Raw genomic sequence first — 21,820 nt, forward strand, 5'->3', positions numbered from 1 at the left:
ACGTGCAATGTGGCCTTTCTCTCCACAGCACCAACAGCCTGTATTATCATAACTACCTCAACCTCTACCATATCTTCCTCTCCCACAGCCTCTGCCGCATCCTCTAAAATTTGCTCCCCCTCTGCCTTGATAGTATATTTCTGCTCCTTCGTTGAGGAAGACATCTATCTTCTTTTTTTTTTTTTGTCCTAACACTCGTTCTGCGTGGATGGCATGATTAACATATTCCTCCAGAGGGCCAGTTGGTAGGTTTATCCAATGTTTATCTATCCATCTGTTAATGTGTTCTTTCGAATTCGCATGTAAAGCATTTTCTAACTGTTGTTCATAAGGGCCAAACTTTACACGTTAGGCGTTCTTTTGGATCCGTTTTACTGTTATTTTTTTCCCATTTTGTGAATTTGGAAGTCAGTTTATTTGCACCTAGAGTGACCTAAATACTGACTTTATTCAAAATGACAGGTTGACAATGAATGTCTGAGTTTTGGTAATCCTCAAGCTTCTACCCACACAGGGCGGAGGATTCTTACATCTGCTTCCAAACCCAGTTGTCACTTACAATCCTGTCTATAGATTCATACTTTTACACATTCACACGATACTAGTAAAATTTTTACAAACACACGAAAACACGGAAACACGGAATGTAAGTACGTACAGGACTCCGCTGTCCTCGCGGAATTTGTCGGACTCCGCCGTCCCTCTTTTACTTTGCCAGTGACTAGTATTACACAAGGTTTATTAAACACGGAATTTAAGTACGTACAGGACTCCGCCATCCTCGCGGAATTTGGCGGTCCTTGCCAGCGCGGAATTTGGCGGTCCTTGCCAGCGCAAAGCATTATGAGAAGTTGGGCAGGCAGAGCCTGCTCCTTCACAGAATTCTTTGCGGTTACTTGCATTTTTTCCTGTCCATGTTGTTATGAGTGTGTGCATCAGCATTACGGGCTAGGGTTGTTATTTGTCAATTTATTTTATTAAACTCTGACTGTGGCTTGTGTGTTCAACAGTGGCATTCCTGTCATGATCTTGTTTGTATCCTCATGCAATTTGGTGACTTACCAAATGTATGAGCAACGCAAAACTCAAACTCTACTAGCCTAAATTCTCTGCTAGGTGTGATGGGCAGGATGAAGACGATTGTCAATATTGGAATCGCACACCACGCCAAGAATCGCACACCACGCTTACCTTCGAATCTGACTGATATCTTTGGGGTCTTTTCCAGAACAAGTCAGACCCTTATGGAGATCAGGCATTTTTGATCCCTGTAATTACAAGAAATATGGTACAAAAAAACAACAACTACAAACTTAATGAGGATATAATGTGAATCTATCAAACCATTGTCTCCAGTTATCTCTGCGAGACTAGCTCTTTTCAATATCAGGTCACTGGGTAATAAATCATGGTTGATTAATGACATCATTACAACCTATGATCTGGACTTTTTGTTACTAAATTAAACGTGGTTAACAGAAAGTTGCTGTAATACCATTTTAAATGAGGCAACACCAGCAAATTTTAATTTTATGAACAAGTGTCGAATAGGGAAAAAAATAGGGAAAAATTATTGCTTTTATTTTTATGTCATTATTTCAGTGTAAATAAATTATACTGGGTGATTTGAGCTCTTTTGAATATCTCTATTTTTTTATTTAAAGGCGAACCAAAGGTTATTGTTTTAATAATTTATAGGCCTCCAAGATACATCCATCCATCCATCTTCAACACCGCTTATCCTGGTTAGGGTCGCGGGACGCTGGAGCCTATCCCAGCTGACTTCAGGCAAAAGGCGGACTACACCCTGAACTGGTCGCCAGTCAGTCGCAGGGTACATATAGACACAGACAACCATTCGCACTCACATTGTCACTGAGTGGGAACTGAACCCACGCTGCCTGCACCAAAGTCAGGCGAGTGTACCATTACACCATCAGTGACCCCTCCAAGATACAATAGAAAATTTATGGAGGTCTTTTCAGAATTGCTGTCAGTTATTTGTATGGGCTACAACTATTTTGTCATAACGGGAGACTTTAACATTCATGTTGACAATAAGATGGGAAAAAAAATCTAAAGAACTCTCTGCTATACTAGACACATTTGACCTCATTCAACATATTAAGAGTCCAACCCACATTCAAGGTCACATCTTCGACCTGGTCATCTCTGAGGATGTTGAAATTCTATAAATTAACATTAAATATATGGCTTACCATTTTTGTGTATTCTTTGAATTACAGATTCATCCAAAAGTTCAGACAATCTCGATGTCTATTAAGAAAAGGTACATTAATGAGAGCACCGCCACTAAGGTTATGGAGACCATGGTTGTGCCACAAACTCTTGAATGCTGAGACAGTTGATGAACTTTTAGATAATTTCATCTGGAAAAATCTCAAGTCATGAATGTTGTCGGTCCTGTTCAAACTAAGACAATCTTGAGGCGACCTAGAACAATGATGGTAAAGACCTCTAAATCAAAGTGTAGGAAAGCAGAACATAAGTGGAGAAAAACTAAACTCCAAATTGACTATGACCTCTCCAGACAAAGTCTTTGTAATTTTAACCAAGTGTTAGTCCGGGCTTTCACTTTTCTGAAATCATCAGTAAGAACTTCAACAATAGTCGCACTCTGTTTGCTGTGGTTGAGAAGCTCACATCCCCCCGAATCAGATAGGTCCAAAACTCCTAACAGCAGATAACTGCAATGAATTTGCTTGTTATTTTAGTAAAAAAATACAATCAATCAGGTTAACTATTAGCACAAATCAGCAAAATTATAAAATTATACTACATCTGAAGCCACCCAGGAAAAACTCTATTGCCATGTCAGAATTTGATACAGTTGACCAAAGAACTGTAGAGAAAACATTTCAGCAGCTGAAACCATCAACGAGCTGTCTTGACTCATTACCATCTGACTTTTTGAAAGCTATTGCGAAGTCTGTGCTCGCTGATTTGCAGCAAATTATCAATTGCTCACTTCCATCAAGCGAGTTTCCTAAAGCTCTTAAAGCAGCTCTGCTAAAAAATAGAACGCTGCACGCTTCCATGTTAGCAAGCTATGACCCATCTCAAATCTCCCTTTCATAGCAAAGATTGTCGAGAATTGTTATTTTTAATCAACTCAACAATTTCTTGAACTTAAATGGACTTTTTGACAAATTTCAATCAGGTTTCCGAACTCATCACAGTACAGAATCTGCTCTTATCAAAGTGCTAAATGATATAAGGTGGAATACTGACTCGGGAAAGGTGTCAATTCTGGTCTTGTTGGACATCAGTGTGGCTTTTGATACAGTAGATCATAATGTGCTGGTGAACAGGTTAGAAACGTGGGTAGGACTAAATGGAACAGTCCTTAGATGGTTCAGGTCCTCCCTGGAGGAAAGGAGTTCTTTTGTAATCATTGGACTTATGGAGTCCCTCAAGGGTCAATTCTTGGGCCCTCATGTTCAGCCTGTATATGCTATGGTCAAATTCTTCAGAACTTTTATTTTGACTATCATAGCTATGCAGAGCAGCACGGCGGTTAGAGCGTCTGCCTCACAGTCTGAGGACCGTGGTTCAATCCCCGGCCCCCCCTGTGTGGAGTTTGCATGTTCTCCCCGTGCCTGCATGGTTTTTCTCCGGGCACTCCGGTATCCTCCCACATCCCAAAAACATGCATGGTAGGTTAATTGATATCTCTAAATTGCCCCTGGGTGTGAATGTGAGTGCGAATGGTTGTGTGTTTATGTGTGCTTTGCGATTGGCTGGCAACCAGTTTAGGGTGTACCCCACCTCCTGCCCGATGATAGCTGGGCTAGGCTCCAGCACTCCCGCGACCCTTGTGAGGATAAGGGGCTCAGAAAATGGATGGATGGATGGATAGCTATGCAGATTACACACAGTTATATCTAGCAGTGTCTCCAGATGACTACAGTTCAATTGAGGTGTTGTGTCACTGTCTAAAACAGATAAATATCTGGATGAGCCAAAATGTTCTTCAATTAAAGCACAACAAAACTGAGATAATTGTTTTTAGCAATAAAGAAAAGAGGATTGCTGTTAGTAAATACCTGGAGTCACTCTCTTTAAAAACCAAAGACCAAGTCCAAAACCTTGGTGTTCTGATAGATTCCGACCTGAATTTCAACAGTCATATCAAATCAATTACTAAAACTGCCTTCTACCATCTGAAGAACATATCCAGAGTGAAGGCTTGCATGTGTCAAGCAGACAAGGAGAAGCTCATCCATGATTTTATCTCAAGTAGACTTGACTACTGTAATGGTCTTCTGAATGGACACCCTAAAAAGGGCATTAAACAGCTGCAGCTCATTCAGAATGCTGCATCTCGGATTCTTACCAGTACAAAGAGATCAGAGCATATTACTCCAATTCTCAAGTCTTTATACTGGCTTCCAGGCAGCTTTAGAATAGATTTTAAAGTTCCGAATACATGAATTAAATGCTAAAGGAATATCTGCACACAAATGGAATAAGTGATGTCAGCCCCAAGTGTGCATGTTTTAAGTTCAGGTTAAAAACTATAATTTTTTCCCCCATGCTTTTTAGAGCATTTCCACTTTAAAATTATAGTTCTTGCACTGTACGCTGTTTTAATTTTATTTTATTTTTTTTAATTTTCTCTTTGTTTTAAAGGTTTATAAGCTGTTCTTTTCCTTTGTTTTAAAATGGTTTTAATCATGTAAAGCACATTGAGTTACCTTGTGTATGAAATGCTCTATATAAATAAATTTGCTTTGCTTTACTTTGCTTACATGTGTGGCATAGTTTGACAGTGAACTTCCACTTGGAGTGACATTAAACAGATTAAAGCCTTTTTTGAAAAATTGTTCACTCTATGCCAAAGTGGTGTCTGTTGTGAAGTGACTGCCACCATACAATAATAATAATAATAATAATAATAAGCATAATGATAATAATGGCGGCACGGTGGCCGACTGGTTAGAGCGTCAGCCTCACAGTTCTGAGGACCCGGGTTCAATCCCCGGCCCCGCCTGTGTGGAGTTTGCATGTTCTCCCCGTGCCTGCGTGGGTTTTCTCCGGGCACTCCGGTTTCCTTTCACATCCCAAAAACATGCATTGATTGGAGACTCTAAATTGCCCGTATGTGTGAATGTGAGTGCAAATGGTTGTTTGTTTCTGTGTGCCCTGCGATTGGCTGGCAACCAGTTCAGGGTGTACCCCGCCTCCTGCCCGATGACAGCTGGGATTGGCTCCAGCACGCCCGCGACCCTAGTGAGGAGAAGCGGCTCAGAAAATGGATGGATGGATGATAATAATAATGGCGGCACGGTGGACGACTGGTTAGCACATCGACCTCACAGTTCCGAGGATTGGGGTTCAAATCCCGGCCCCGCCTGTGTGGAGTTTGCATGTTCTCCCTGTGCCTGTGCGGGTTTTTTCCGGGCACTCCGGTTTCCTCCCACATCCCCAAAACATGCATGGTAGGTTGATTGACGACTCTAAATAGCCTGTCGGTGTGAATGTATACGCAAATGGTTGTTTGTTTATCTGTGCCCTGCGATTGGCTGGCGACCAGTTCGGGGTGTACCCTGCCTCTTGCCCGAAGATAGCTGGGATAGGCTCCAGCACGCCCACGACCCTTGTGAGGATTAAGCGGTACAGAAAATGGATGGATGGATAATAATAATAATAATAATAATAATGCGTTTCACTTGTATAGCGCTTTTCGTGAGACTCAAAGACACTTTATAATTGCACACTTTATTCATTCACTTCACAGTCACACCTCGTGGTAATAAGCTACTTGTGTAGCCATAGCTGCCCTGGGGCAGTCTGATGGAAGAGTGGGTGCCAGTCTAAGCCTATACCCTCATACCACCACCAAACATCCAACTACATTAATTCACGGGCAATGTGGGTTAGGTTTCTTGCCTAGGGACACAACCCTCGTAACTTAAGTTTGCGATCGCAAGTCTAAGTAAAAAAATCGGCCAAACAACGGCTCCTATCTTGAAAAACATATGTCAGGTCATTCATATCTCAATGCACCACTGTATTTGTTTCTTGTTAAAGGCCATAGTTTTATCAAAGTTAGATCATTCTGATTCATCACGACTGTGGACACATTTCTCAACCCCATTTACCAATTATTATCTCCCCTGCCACCTCAGACGTCTCACTCAAAAGCCTGAGGCTCCACTCAAAACGTCTCTAGTTTGAAATGCACAAGCCAACTGAAAGATAATAAGGTAACTCCAGCCAACCAATTCCTGTTGAGACATATGAGCATGTGAACAGTTGAAAACAGCTTAGTGACGGTCCAGCAGAGATTTGGAGGCGCTGGTTTCAACAGTTTGAACAACCTTACCCATTCAATTTATTATTTTGCCTCATTTCCTTTAGAACATAACAACTGCACAACATAAGCTCATTAGAGCGACCAAATACCATACAACCAACAAATTTCTACTGATATACTGTGTACACATCAAGATTTTAATGCACATTATAGAACATATTTACAATACACGTAAAATGTTTTATTATCAAGTCTAAAACTACTATGATGATTTTATCGAGTGTCTTTGTATTTATGGTTTTTAACCTTGGAGCAGCTTTGTGTTGCTGAGGATAGGCCTAGATATGAAATCATGGAGTGGGAGGAGCTATTAAAAATAGTTTACTCTTGTCTGTGCTATTTCTAACTGGCTCAGCTTGTTCCCTCCAGGCTTTCAGTGATATGGAGTGTGACCCCCAACCCTGCTCTTCACCACATTATACACAAAGACAAACACGACCACAAACACACTCACACATACCCTGAAGAAGTCTATGCACTTCACTGGAACTAAATCACACTTAATATACTTGTCGACTTTTCAGGCCCTTAACAAGATCTGTGTGGCTGCTCCCACTATACCATGAAGCATCAGGCCGAATATTGTGTAATCTCACGGACTTTTTAAAGAGAGTTGAAGGACAGGCATCATCTCCGGGGGAAAAGTGACTATGTTCATTCAATATATGATGGAAGTAACACTGTATTTGTTGTTTCCCCCCCCCCCCCCCCCCCCCACAAGTCAATTGTAAAGCAAATAAGTCATCAAACAGATGTCCCTAGATCATATTCACATCGAGCAACAAAAAACATTCAGAATTAAATGTCTTATTGCTTACATCCATAAATCTTTACATTCATGCAGTGTAATTTACTCATCATCATCATCCTTGGTCTGCAATTTCTTCACACAGAAAAATCTGCATGTTTGCAGCATTCTAATTCCTTTATTTACATTAACTCAAATATTGCACAAGTTTGAAGGTGATGAAGGAACAATAAGAATGATTTTACAACTGACACAAAACGTCTTATCATCTGACACATACGTAATGCTCGATGAAGTTACTGTACGTAATAGTATCTATAGAACCAGAGGCAAAAGGTTAATTATATCCTCTATGTTGACATAGGGGGGAATATGATCAATATTTAAAAGAAAATAATGTTTTGTTTTTTTCTGGACACTCAGGCTACCTTCAACATTGCTAAAACATGCAGGATAGGTTAAGTGAAGACTATAGTATCAATAAGTGTAAAAATTAGCATGAATAGCAGTGGAAGATGGATAGATAGATGGAAAAAAATTACTTTGTTCCATCAACATGTTTATTTTCATGTGCCAGGAATGGCAACACAGTCACAAATCAATTAAAAGACTGAAATCACTCTGGAAAAAGAGACAGAGCAGCTCAGTGTGCTGAAAGGACGAGACAGATTGGAAACAAACAGACTCTCAATCAGTGTTGGTCTTTGGGCTGTTAGATTGTCTTTGTGTAAATATGTGTGTCGAGCCTATGAGCATCTCTCCTGCATCATAATGACATTTTCTGTCCACTCGAATACACCCACTAGTTGTCTGTTGAATTTGCTAACAAAACTGTAGCAAAAGAGCTGATGACAAATATGGATTACAAAAGTGAGGCATTGCATTATGCGAGTATGGATGCGTGTCTGATGCTGCGGGTTTAGAATCAAATTGAAAAAAAATCACAAAATGTTAATCATGTTCTGTATAATCATTTGATTAGCTAGGTGTAATCCTTTGGCATTCTGTTGTAAATATATAGCCTGTAGCTTGGATGGACCCAACAATCTTTTGTAGCTCAGAAAAAGGAAGACTTACAAAAATATCAGTAAAATTAAAAAGTTTAACAGCTGCAACGTAATATTTCAAATGACTTTAATGTGTCTTATAAACTGTCACTCTGTGATACCTGTCTTGTGATGAAAGGTACTAGTAAACTCTCACCAAATGATCTCAGTAATGAGAAGTTCTGTGAATAACCTGTCATAGTCAGTTGTTGATTTATTTTACTGAGGTTTCTGTATGCTGACAGAACTTTGTCATGTTGGGACCAAAAAAAGAACGCCCTCTCAATAGAATCTGAATGTGTGCATTCTTCTTAGAACTAATTTACGGTGTAGTGTTGCACTACAACAGTACACTTTAAATATAGCTTGTCTTTGGACATTAAACTCACAAGGTGACTGTCTCATAATTGTATGAGACACAAGCCTGTGCTAGCAGATGGCCACAACAAGTAAAATCTGCAGGTTTTAAGAGGGATATTGGTGTAAATTTCAGCTCATCAGAAGTTCACCTTGAGTGTCCTTGAGTCCAATCCTCCACCTAATGCAGCGCTGCATTGAGAGCAAACCAAGTCTCAGTCTTTCAGATACATTTTCTCACCAAACACCGGTGCAGTGCTTTAATTGTTGATGTACTTTTGTCCCCACATGTGCACTAGTGGGTGTTGGAGTAATCAGGTGCACTGTCAGTATATGTCGATGTCCTGATCCAGCACAGATCTTTTGCTTTATTTGCCAACAGAATAAACAAACTCACAATATATATATTTATTCTGATATCTTATATACATATTTATTAATTGCATGAAGTGATTTGTGGAGTAGAACAAGCATGGATTGTGCAGATTTCAGTACATCCAGGGTCAAACAATGGAGTACTCCTCTTGATAAACCCTGAGCTCCGTTTTGAGTTTTCTGGCAATCAGAGAGACTGCTTACATCCATAAATCTTTACATTCATGCAGTGGCATTTACGGCTACTGAAACATCACAATTCCATATTGGGTGTAATTTATGTGTTTATAACAATCAAAAACAATTATTCCCATTCACTTAGCACCCAATCAGAGACCTGTGAACCTGTACCTGAAATGATTGAATTGACTGTGCGGCTCGTGCACAGAGCATGAAACCAGGCAGCTGTGACTAATGTTCACATCCACTGTCAGAATTGAGAAACACATGATTGCTTTGGGCGGCACGGTGGACGACAGGTTAGAGCGTCTCCCTCACAGTTCTGAGGACTGGGGTTCAATCCCCGGCCCCGCCTGCGTGGGGTTTGCATGTTCTCCCCTTGCCTGGATGGGTTTTCTCTGGGCACTCCGGTTTCCTCCCACATCCCAAAAACATGCATGGTAGGTTAACTGAAGACTCTAATTTGCCGTAGGTGTGAATGTGAGTGCGAATGGTTGTTTGTTTATATGTGCCCTGCAATTGGCTGGCAACCAGTTCAGGGTGAACCTTGCCCCCTGCCCGTTGATAGTTGGGAGAGGCTCCAGTGCTACCGCGACCCTTGTGAGGATAAGTGGCTCAGTAAATGGATGGATGGAAGATTGCTTTGATTCTCTTTGGGTGTTTTACTAATTGCTTTTCTCCTGGGAGTCATGCTTAACAGTCTCTATATTTAATTTAGTGAACAGCAGGCTTGATACAATGTTAATTTAAAGTTTCTGAAATTACTTAATGAAATTATAGATATTTTGTCACGATTGGGAATTGTATGATGTTGGACAGGACCCAAAAGCAGACGGAGGCGGATGGAGTAGATGAGAATGGTTTATTAAATAATTGCTCAGCGGGTAGGATATCCAAGAGGCGATGGTGGTCTGTTGGAACATGGAAGTTGTAGAAAGCGGAAACATGGGCAGGTGGAGTAGCTGGGCGGGAGACACGGAAGGAGCACTGCAGACGAAGAGGAACACAATGGGATAAGTACGGTTGCGAGTGGTCCAGGATGCGAGATACCGTGAAGGCAGGGTGAACATCAATGACACGTGGGGGAGGAGGGGGCACGGCTGCAGGGCTAGGGGTTCTAGTGGAGACAGGCTTGAGCAGAGACACATGGAATGTTGGGTGAATTTTGAGTGATTGAAGGAACTTCAACTGAACAGATGTGGGATTCATAATTTTAGTGATAGGAAAGGGACCAATAAAGCTTGGCATGAGCTTGCGTGATTCAGTCTGGAGCGGAAGGTCCCGGGAGTAGAGCCAAAGCGACTGACCCACCTTGTATTCAAGCGTATGGGAGCGACGCAAATCCGCCAACCACTTGTTTTTTCGGCTGTCCACCCCAAGGCAGCCCTGACGTCCTTCCAAATGGATTGTATACGTTGTAGGTGCTCCCTCACCGAAGGAACCGCCACAGTCTGCTCTTGTTCCTTAAAGAGGACTATACCTGTGGCGGAGCTGGTGAGGGAGTTGTGGGCATATTCCAACGCCGGGAGAAAGGTGCTCCAGGAGGCGGGGTTGCGTGCAGCCACGCAGCGTAGGGCAGACTCCAGACTTTGATTTGCCTGCTCCGTCTGACCGTTAGATTGCGGATAGTAACCAGAAGACAGACTGGCTGCTGCGCCACCGCCTTACAGAACTCCTTCCATACCTAGGAGGGGAACTGAGGACCTCGGTCCGAAATGATATCAACGGGGATGCCGTGGAGCTTAAATACATGCAGAACTAGAAGGTTAGTGGTCCCCAGCAGCCAGACAGGAGGTCCAGTCTTGGGATCCGGTTGGTTCTTCTGAGCTTCTTTAACGACTTGTTCGATCTTTGACCAATGAAGAAAGAGGAAGGAAGGATTGGTTCTAGTTCGACTGAGCTGGGGGGGGTACATAAATCTGGGAAAGGGCCTCAGGCTTGCCGTTGCAGGAACCAGGGCGGAAGGAGAGACTGAATTTGTACCGGCTGAGAAATAAGGCCCAACGAGCTTGTCGAGGGTTCAAACGTTCGGCGGAACGGAGATAAGCGAGATTTTTGTGGTCAGTCCATATGACAAAAGGAGAAACGGTCCTTTCCAGCCAGTGCCTCCACTCCTCCAGGGCCCAGAGGATGGCCAGCAGCTCACAATTCCCCACATTGTAATTCCTTTCGGATGGGGAAAGGCGACGGGAAAAGAAGGCACAAGGATAAAACTTTTGGGATTCGGGGTCCCGCTGGGAGAGGATGGCTCCCACCTCAGTGTCAACTTCCATAACAAACTGGCGGGAAGGGTCAGAGTGTCTAAGGATGGGGGCAATGGTGAATAGCTCCTAAGGCGTTCAAATGCTTGTGAGGCGGCAGGGGTCCAGTGGAATGGGGAGCTGCTGGGGGTGAAGCTGGTGGGAGGAATGGTCACTTTGCTGTAACCACGGATGAAGCGGCGGTAGAAATTGGAAAAACCTAGGAAACGTTGAAGCGCGTGGAGGGGATGGCCCAGTTGGTGACTGCTTGGATCTTTGCTGGGTCGGGTTGTAACTGTACTTTGGCAATGATGTATCATAAGAAATGTACAGAGGAGAGATGGAATTCACATTTTTCAGATTTCACAAAGAGTCTGTTCTCGAGTAGGCATTGCAGGACTTGGCGGACATGTTGGCGAATCACTTGAGCATATCACAAAGGACGTTGTTAATGAAGGTTTGAAAAACTGCGGGGGCGTTGGTTAACCCAAAGGGCATGACGAGGTATTCAAAGTGACCGAGGGGTGTATTGAAAGGGGTTTTCCATTCGTCCCCCTCTCTAATGCGGATAAGATGGTAGGCGTTGCGCAGGTCCAACTTGGTGAATATTTGGCCGTCGCAGAGGGGTTCGAAGGAAGGGTATATGCGAGGCAGTGGGGCTTTGTTTTTCATGTTTAGGTCCAGTCGATGGCGGAGTTGTGTTTCTTGAGATACCGAGAACTCACGGGGAAGGAGTGACAAAAAGTTGGATGGTTTCCTTGTAATTACCTGAGATGAGTAGAGTGAACGGAGCTGTTTGGTGGGTGACAGGGGAGATGAGTCCCCCTTCCAGGGTTGTAACCTTTTAAGGAAAAGGGAGGGGTTTGCGGGAAAGTTGGACCTGATGTGCCAAACCCTCATGGATAAAGTTGCCATCTGCACCAGAGTAAATGAGGGCTGTGACGGGGGTATTGCGATCGGGGCTAAGGATACACGAAGGAATGGTCATACGGGAATGAGACCTACGAGAAGTGTTGGTTTGGCTCACCATGGCGCTCTCGAGTCGTGAGCCTTGTTGTTTAGTTTTAAAGAGCAGGTGGCGATGAAATGACCTGGCTGTCCACAATAAATACATAAACGTTGGTTGACACAGCCCTGACGTTCCTGAGGGTCTAATTTGGTCTTGCCGAGTTGCTTAGGTTCCTCTAAAGCAGTGGGGGATGAGGCGGAAGCGGCCGGGAGTTCAGGATGCGACCGAATAGTTAGCGGCGCTGTGCCTGCATGGAGCGATCCCTTTCTCTCTCTTGCTCTTTCCCATGGGCGATGGTCTAATCTAATTGATAATTAAATTAATTATTCGAGTGAGGTGGGTTCGTCCCTGACTGCAAGCTCATCTTTGAGCTGTTCTGAAAGTCCCTTCATAATATCCCCCTTAACGCCGCGTCATCCCACCTGCACTCACCCACGGATCACGTCAATACTCTGTCGCTGATTTCCTGGCTCTGGCAGGCTTATATGCAGGCAGTGATGAGTGCTGATTGATAACAGGTGCGCGGCCAAGGTGGTGCTGATTGCTAGGAAGAGGAACGAGAGAGAAAGGGCGAGGCACAAAGCGCCACCCAAGCTCCAAAAGGGGAACCGCAGGGCACAGACGATGACATATTGTAAATTCAAAAGAAAGAGAAAGGTCAGGTTTTAATTATTCACAAACTATCAAACTCATAACCACTAGCATGTAATCCAAGATGATGCTATAGATGATTGCCTCAGTGCTTTGTTTGTTTTGTTGTTGTTGTTTTGTTTTTTTACTGACACAAGGCATGAGTTGTTTTGTCCCAAAAAATCTCAACATGGACTTTTCATATTCTGCCGCTCTTTACTGAAACCTGGTTCACAGAAAGCCTCCCATCCCAACAGCTGCCCGGCTTCCAGCTTTACAGAGTGGATCATTGGCAAGAAAAACAAAAGGCAATGGAATCTGCATTTTCATTAAAAGGTAAATGGACTGCACTTGTACAGCACTTTATCTACACCATCACAGTGCCCAAAGCACATTACAAAGCCTCACATTCACCCATTCACACACACATTCATACACAGTGGGCGACTGCTGCCACGTAAGGCGCTGCCAGGCCCACTGGGAGTAAATTATGGTTCAGTGTCTTGCCCAAGGACACCTCGACATGCGGACAATTGGAGCCAGGATTCGAACTGGCGACCCTTCGGTTACTGAACTATCCGCTCGACAAACTGAGCCACAGCCTCCCCACATTAACAAAGAGTATCGATGGCAGTGTGCTCAACAAACACTGCAGCCCAGGTTTCTCAATTGCAAGTCGTTCTACTCAGCCACAGCGTGCATGTTTTTCACCTTCATCCTTGCCGTGTTCCACCTCAGGCTTTCCTGATGCACAGGCTGACTGCGTAACAGCTCAAATATAGGTTTGACTTTCAGACTGACCCTCCTCTCTAGAACCACTAAATATACCTTGTCACGCTTCGTGTGTTCTCCTTGTATTTGGAATGCATTCCTAAAGCAATCCACATTTGCACAATCAACATTGTCCCAGATTATCGCACTACTAGTCACTTTAAACTATATACATTCCTTGAAGTCTCGGCACTCTTTGCACAATGGTCATTGCAAAAAAAAATTGGATCGGCATTACCAGATAAATAGCAATCCTTTATTGCTCAGTGACTGTTTTTGTCAATCTCTTTATGTTTCAAAAGTGTTCTCTGTCAATTGACTGTCTGTTGTCGTACTAGAGCGGCTCCAACTACCGGAGACAAATTCCTTGTGTGTTTTTTGGACATACTTGGCAAATAAAGATGATTCTGATTCTGATTAAAAATGGGGTACCACCCCCTGGTATGCTAATCTGGAGGCACTGACCCCATGTCAATGCAATGTTGCAGATGTGTGTCAGCTAAAACAGCCCTACACCATCATATAAACTTGAGGAACTCAAGGCAATCTTATTCACCCCTGAGACCCTGCCTCTGAGGATTTTATTTTTTTCCCCCATCTCATTGATTTCAGCCTCAGAGATAGAACCTCAGAATCATCAGGCTCTGCCTTCTAATTTGAAAGTGTGTCGGTGGAATTGAGGAGGTCTTTGACATATCATCCCACCGACTATCTGGGGCATAAAGCCCCCAACAACTGAGCTCTTAGGATCATTGGGATGTGTAAACCCCTCCTCCATGATAAGGTGCCATCTCAAAGAGGGCCCTGATACAAAATGTCTTATTACAATCTGTAGGGACAGTGCAGCTTTTGAGTCAGTGCTGTTTCAGGACTTTCTGCCATTTTTCAATGTGTCTACTTTAACCTATAGCGTTATCACTGAATGTTGTGGTGGTGGTTATTTGGTGCTACCCCTGCACACTCTTCACCTTCAAATAGCATTTGTGTCTGGTGAAGTTGCTTTTGTTCTGTGCCCTGTGCCCGTACATCCCAGAGGTGTTTCTTAAATTTTAGGGAATGTGTGTAATACTTGCTGGTGAACCTCGAGTGATGTTTTTGCATATTATCTTTAGACTTTACACCGATTTTATTGGGCTGAATATTCCGACGCCCACACACTGTCTGTGGGCGTCGGAATATTCACTCGTTTTTGCCCCGTGTTTGCCGCCGAAGTCTGTCCTCTGTCCCAATTTAGATTCTCTACGGTTATACCACACGGACCTTTTGCCGTGTCTCCCTGCGTTATCTGTTTTTTGATTCTCTCTGGTTGTGAGTCCCTTTAACTTTGTATGTCTCGCCATCAAATGCTCTGTCGTTGAATTAAACATTTTCGGACCTCTTACCTAGTCTATTTTTTGGGATCTGCACTTACGGCATTGCCGTCCGTGACAGTTTCAGATGACAGCTGTAAAATTAAAACAATCTAACTTTCAAAATTGATGAGAGTGTGCTCCTTTAATTTTCATTCTGGTAGGTTAAAAATATATAAATTCTGCACCCTTTTGTTTTCGCTCCTTTAGTTGTGCCACCACCACACAGGCGGTCATTACAAGCTGTAACATTTTCTGTGATGACACGTTTCCAGATTTTCCCCCCACCTCTTATTTATGATTAGGTAGTAACTAAATTGCACGTAGGTATGAATGTGAGTGCGAATGGTTGTTTGTTTCTATGTGCCCTGCGATTGGCTGGCGACTGGTTCAGGGTGTACCCCGCCTCCCGCCCGAAGATAGCTGGGATAGGCTCCAGCAGCCCGCGACCCTAGTCATGGATTAAAATGGCAAACATGGCATGACCTGCAAGATGTCCTCGTCACTCACTCAAGCTAACCAATCATATACCATTGCACTCTCTCACATGAACACAATAGCTATAGCACCCTAACATTCACTAATTTAACATGTTAAAAAAAAGCAAATTTATCGTTGATTAAACTGATAGAATACGGCAGAGTGACCATAAGTGCATAAAAGTCCCCAAGCATGGGGCTCGGCTGACCGCCGAGCCCCATGACCATACAAAAGGCCTTTAATATGTCACAAAATTTAATGCCTGTTTAACGTCTTCCTCCAAAACAATTTTTTCAAGTGTTCCAGCCTGATAAAATAGTACGAACATGTCGCCGTTTTAGCAGGTGTTCGCCGTGTTGACAGCCAGCAGTGCCCATCAAAGGCCGCCTGTGTCACATAATGCCACTTGTCACACATTCCCAGAAATGCCTGTGTCATGTCAACCATCTGAACTCTTTTCAAACATCTTAGGCTCGGTACACATATAAAGACAATCAGCCTGTTTTTGTGCCGATTCTGCCCCTCACGACCTCGCACTTCAAACGACAGTCTTAAACCTTATAAGATTATCAGATTGTCCTTAGGTCTGATGTGTGTTAAGAGTGGATGCGTTGCGATTTTAGGACATTAAATGTTCAAAGTAATTTCTCCTGTAAAGGTCAAGGTGCCATGAATTGACAGCATTGGTAATTACCAAAATGTTTTTTGATACTGATCTAAATATTTAAGATAATCTCTTACATATACTGTATCTCATATCTGTCACAGTTATCTTTTGTGGTCGAGCCCAAATGTTTTCAGTCTGCTGCAATGTTAAAGGGATTAATTTGCCTCACCATTTTTATACCTTTGGAGCAATGCCCTGAGCTAGGGAACACTCCAACTCACACTCAAGTGTGATTAAATGCGTACATTTTTCTCAAACATTTTTAGTCTGAATCATGCAGAAGTATTTAATTTGCATACTTAAGCACTTTATTAGTTTGCCATATCATATATCTGCGATTGGCTGGCAACCAGTTCAGGGTGTACCCCGCCTCCTGCCCGATGACAGCTGGGATAGGCTCCAGCACGCCTGCGACCCTAGTGAGGAGAAGCGGCTCAGAAATGGTCATATCATATATTATCAACAGTAACTTAACATGATTCTCATATAGCATTTTTTGGGAGACTAAATTTATTTTTGGCAGTGGAATATTCTAATTTTACTGCTCAGTGGTCCATGGTGCTTTGCCTGTGTAGTCATTAAATCTTGCTAGTCCAATGTGCCATCACCAACACGGACAGAGGCAAAACAGACTTCCCCAGAATTCTGAATCTTTTCCGAATTTAAACAAGAAGCAACTTGGATTAACCTCTCTAGAAATGGAGGAATTTGCACAATTCTTCGTGGTTTTGATTGTGGTTTAAAGCCATTGCTTCAAATCTGGTTTCTGTAAAGAAACTGACCGTGTGACAAGGGGAAGGTGCTGCTCCAGTGCCTCACAGCTTTTTCTGTGAGAAATATTAAATATTAACCACCATTATTATCTACCATAGTGTAACGACGATATTTGTAAGATGAGTGACAGCTGAGTCCCAAGCACTGAGGCTTCTCTTTAATAATAGCTCTGTTTCACAGTCACCAATAAGTTTGTACATGCTTTTTTTTTTTTTCTTAGATTATGATGTTAAATAGATTTTCTCTTTTTTTTCTGTATTTCCAGGGATGGCTGCTGGACCAGTAACAGCACCAGTTGAGAAGACCAGCCCTGGTACATAACAGAGAATGCAGTATCCACTCTGTATCTTCATGTCACCAATTAAATAATCAGATCGCCACTGTTTCTCACATGGCATAATAGCCTGACGAGTGAGAGCTGGATTCCAATCCCATGTACAACTTTCACTCATCACTGAAGCCTGTGCACACTGTAAATGTTTAATACAGAAAAGTAAACATTGCTTACAAAATTGACAGCGTGGTGAATGAGGTGTCAGCATGTCTGCTTGACAGTTGAGAAGTCACACGTTTAAATCTTGGTTCAGGCCCTTCTGTGTGGTATTTGCATGTTCTCCCTTTGCTTACATGGGTTTTCCATGGGTACTCTGGTTTCCAATAATATTTCAAAACTATGCATCTTATTTTAATTAAAATGTTTAAAGTCTCCAAAATTGTGAATGTTAATCTGAATATTTGTCTGTCTATGTCACCAAGGATTAAGTGGAGACCAATCAACGGTGTACCCAATGCAGCCCTATGGGGGAGCACAAGCCAGTGCAAACTGTAGGCTGGTCCCAAACCCGGATAAATGCAGAAGGTTGCGTCAGGAAGGGCATCCGGCTTAAAACTTTGCCAAACAAATATGAGCGTTCATCCAAAGAATTCCATACCGGATCAGTCGTGGCCCGGGTTACCAACGTCCGCCCCCGGCACCATAAACCTGCAGGGCACCGGTGGAAATTCAGCTACTGTGGGTCGAAGACAAAGAAGAGGTCGAAAGCGGGTTCTTCGGCAGAAAGAGAAGAGGAAAGCACAGAGCCTAGAACTGAATGTGGGGACTTTGAATGTTGGGACTATGACAGGAAAATCTCGGGAGTTGGTTGACATGATGTTTAGGAGAAAGGTTGATATATTGTGTGTCCAGGAGACCAGGTGGAAAGGCAGTAAAGCTAGAAGTTTAGGGGCAGGGTTTAAATTGTTTTACCATGGTGTAGATGGGAAGAGAAATGGAGTCTGGATTATTTTAAAAGAAGAGTTGGCTAAGAATGTCTTGGAGGTAAAAAGAGTATCAGATCGAGTGATGAGGCTGAAACTTGAAATTGAGGGTGTTATGTATAATGTGATGAGTGGCTATGCCCCACAGGTAGTATGTGACCTAGAGGGGAAAGAGAAATTCTGGAAGGAGCTCGACGAAGTAGTTCTGAGCATCCCAGACAGAGAGAGTCATGATTGGTGCAGATTGTAATGGACATGCTGGTGAAGGAAATCGGGGTGATCAGAATCAGAATCAGAATCAGAATCATCTTTATTTGCCAAGTATGTCCAAAACACACAAGGAATTTGTCTCCGGTAGTTGGAGCCGCTCTAGTACAACAGACAGTCAATTTACAGAACACTTTGGAGACATAAAGACATTGACAAAAAACAATTGTGCAAAAAGATGCAGAGTCCTCTAGCACTTAGAGCAGTTCGAATGACTAATATTGCAATAGTCCGGTGCAATGCCCATTGTGCAAAGGGCGCTGAGACTTCAAGGAGTGTATGCGGTTTAAAGTGACGAGTAGTGCGATCATCTGGGATAATGTTGGTTGTGCAAATGTTACAGATACTCCTCAATCAGTGTGCAAATGGAGCAGATGCTACTCTGGCATGAGTGGCCAGTATATGCAAATAGTGCAGCATGGCGAAACAACTACAGTGAGTGCACGAGTAATACATAATTGGCCCCACAGAAATGTGACAACGAACTCAAGTCAAAACATTGCCAGCTTGCTGTAATGGAATTATAGGTTAGGTGTTTAAGAAGTTGATCGCAAGAGGGAAGAAGCTGTTGGCATCCAGGAAAGGAACTTGGAGGGACAGATGGTGGTAGACTTTGCAAAAAGTATGCTTATGGCTGTAGTGAACACCTTTTTTCCAGAAGAGGCAGGAACATAGGGTGACCTACAAGAGCGGAGGTAGAAGCACGCAGGTGGATTACATCTTGTGCAGATGATATAATCTGAAGGAGGTTACCGACTGTAAGGTTGTGGTAGGGGAGAGTGTGGCTAGACAGCATAGGATGGTGGTCTGTAAAATGACTCTGGTGGTGGGGAGGAAGATTAGGAAGACAAAGGCAGAGCAGAGAACCATGTGGTGGAAGCTGAGACAGGACAAGTGTTGTGCAGCTTTTCGGGAAGAGGTGAAACAGGCTCTCGGTGGACAGGAGGAGCTTCCAGAAGGCTGGACCACTGCAGCCAAGGTGATCAGAGAGGCAGGCAGGAGAGTACTTGGTGCATCTTCTGGCAGGAAAGGAGAGAAGGAGACTTGAACCCCACAGTACAGGAAATCATACAAGGAAAAAGGTTAGCTAAGAAAAAGTGGGACACTGAGAGGACCGAGGAGAGGCGAAAGAAATACATTGCGATGCGACACAGGGCAAAGGTAGAGGTGGCAAAGGCCAAACAAGAGGCATATGATGACATGTATGGTAGGTTGGACACTAAAGAAGGAGAAAAGGATCTATACAGGCTGGCCAGACAGAGGGATAGAGATGGGAAGGATGTGCAGCAGGTTAGGGTGATTAAGGATAGAGATGGAAAAAAGCCTGGTGCCAGTCGTGCGCTCGAGAGATGGAAAGAATACTTCAAGGAGTTGATGAATGAGGAAAATGAGAGAGAAGGGAGAGTAGAAGAGGCAAGTGTGGTGGGCCAGGAAGTGGCAATGATTAGTAAGGAGGAAGTTAGAAAGGCATTAAAGAGGATGAAAAATGGAAAGGCAGGTGGTCCTGATGACATTCCTGTGGAGGTATGGAAGCATCTAGGAGAGGTGGCTGTGGAGTTTTTGACCAGCTTGTTCAATAGAATTCTAGTGCGTGAGAAGATGCCTGAGGAATGGAGGAAAAGTGTGCTGGTGCCCATTTTTAAGAACAAGGGTGATGTGCAGAGCTGTGGGAACTGTAGAGGAATAAGGTTGATGAGCCACACAATGAAGTTATGAAGCTTCCTGTTTGCAGTGGTGATGGATAGGCTGACAGATGAGGTTAGACTGGAATCCCCATGGACCATGATGTTTGCAGATGACATTGTGATCTGCAGTGAAAGCAGGGAGCAGGTGGAGGAACAGTTAGAAATATGGATCAATTTGGGGGAAGGAATATTCTACCGAAACGGAATGAAATTCAATTTGGTTTCGGCCTGTTCATTCTGATTGAGGTGGTTGTATGGAGCATTTTTATTTGGTTTGGGCTGGAATATTATGATCCATGTAAACCAGGTTACTCTCTACTCCGTAAAGACTGCTGAGATAGACAATAAATTGGAGAGTTCAGATAAGCCCTATACAAATAAAGAGGAACGATATTGACCCCTATAGAAAACCCATGTTCAATATTGCACTGTGAATAGTGCACAGACATGCATGCTACAATTTATTGACTTCTTCATCCAGATTTACGTGTGCTACACTTTATTGGGATTATATATCAATGGACTCTCTCAGTTCATCCCCAGTTGTAAATTATTAAAGCAAATGTCCAATTCAGGTATTTTAACTATCAGTCCAATTAAAGACCCTCACAACCACTTTTTACTTATTGGCTATTGTGGGTTGTACATTATGGTTTCAGTATACCTTTCAGTTTTGTAAGGGCTCTCTGAGGTATTGAAATGGGTGTCTGAGCCTTGTCCACGGACTGCTGATGAAAATGCATGAGGGTGATTATGCCCTTCACTTCTCAAACTTAGTAGTGGAGAGTATGTGCTGAATCACAGGTTTATCACCTTTAGATTTAGTGCACACAAACAGGAAGCAATTGGTATCTTTGTTGACTCAGGCGTCACTTACTGTAATTAAGATGGAGCTGTGGCAATTTGTTTTTGGGCAATTTATTTACTAAATCAGCCCTGTTTTTTGGAGCTTTCGAGTATAAATATGTGTATAGCAGGCATTAATTATTGACGCTTCTCTTTAAAAAAATTATAATTAAATTCAATTCAGAGATTGTGAAGGATGAAAAGTTTCCTGTTGTGAATGTTAAGACATTTTCCGTTTTCTCCTATTATTCCATATATACGGATTTAAGGACAGCATTATTTTAATACATTATATCATCATGATAATTATCTCCAATAAGTTTGAGTCCGTTCACTGAATTAAATGGCGAAAGGGGACAAAGATCGGTCTGTCCTTAAGTGTGAGAGTGTTAAAGTACAGTGCTTAGTACTTGGATTTCTCTGGAGTTTAAAAAGGCAAGGACGGTGATTAAAAAGTCTTTCTGGATGCCTCCTAATGATACCTAAAATTACCCCCTTATGTGAACAACCTTTAACATTCATTAACAGGACTAATCTGGACAAATTATTCATCTATATATCCCTCATGTTTAGTCTGGTTAGTAAATACAAATGTTTAGTCCGGAATGACACTGATGAGTCACTGATGGTGTAGTGGTACACTCGCCTGACTGTGGTACAGGCATTGTGGGTTCAGTTCCCACTCAGTGACGGTGTGAACGTGAGTGCAAATGGTTGTCCGAGTCTATATGATAACTAGCAACCCTTTATTTCTCAGTAACTGTTTTTCTTAATGTCTTTATGTCTCAAAAGTGTTCTC

This window comes from Phycodurus eques, chromosome 2, assembly GCF_024500275.1.
Source record: "Phycodurus eques isolate BA_2022a chromosome 2, UOR_Pequ_1.1, whole genome shotgun sequence".
Taxonomy (NCBI): Eukaryota; Metazoa; Chordata; class Actinopteri; order Syngnathiformes; family Syngnathidae; genus Phycodurus; species Phycodurus eques.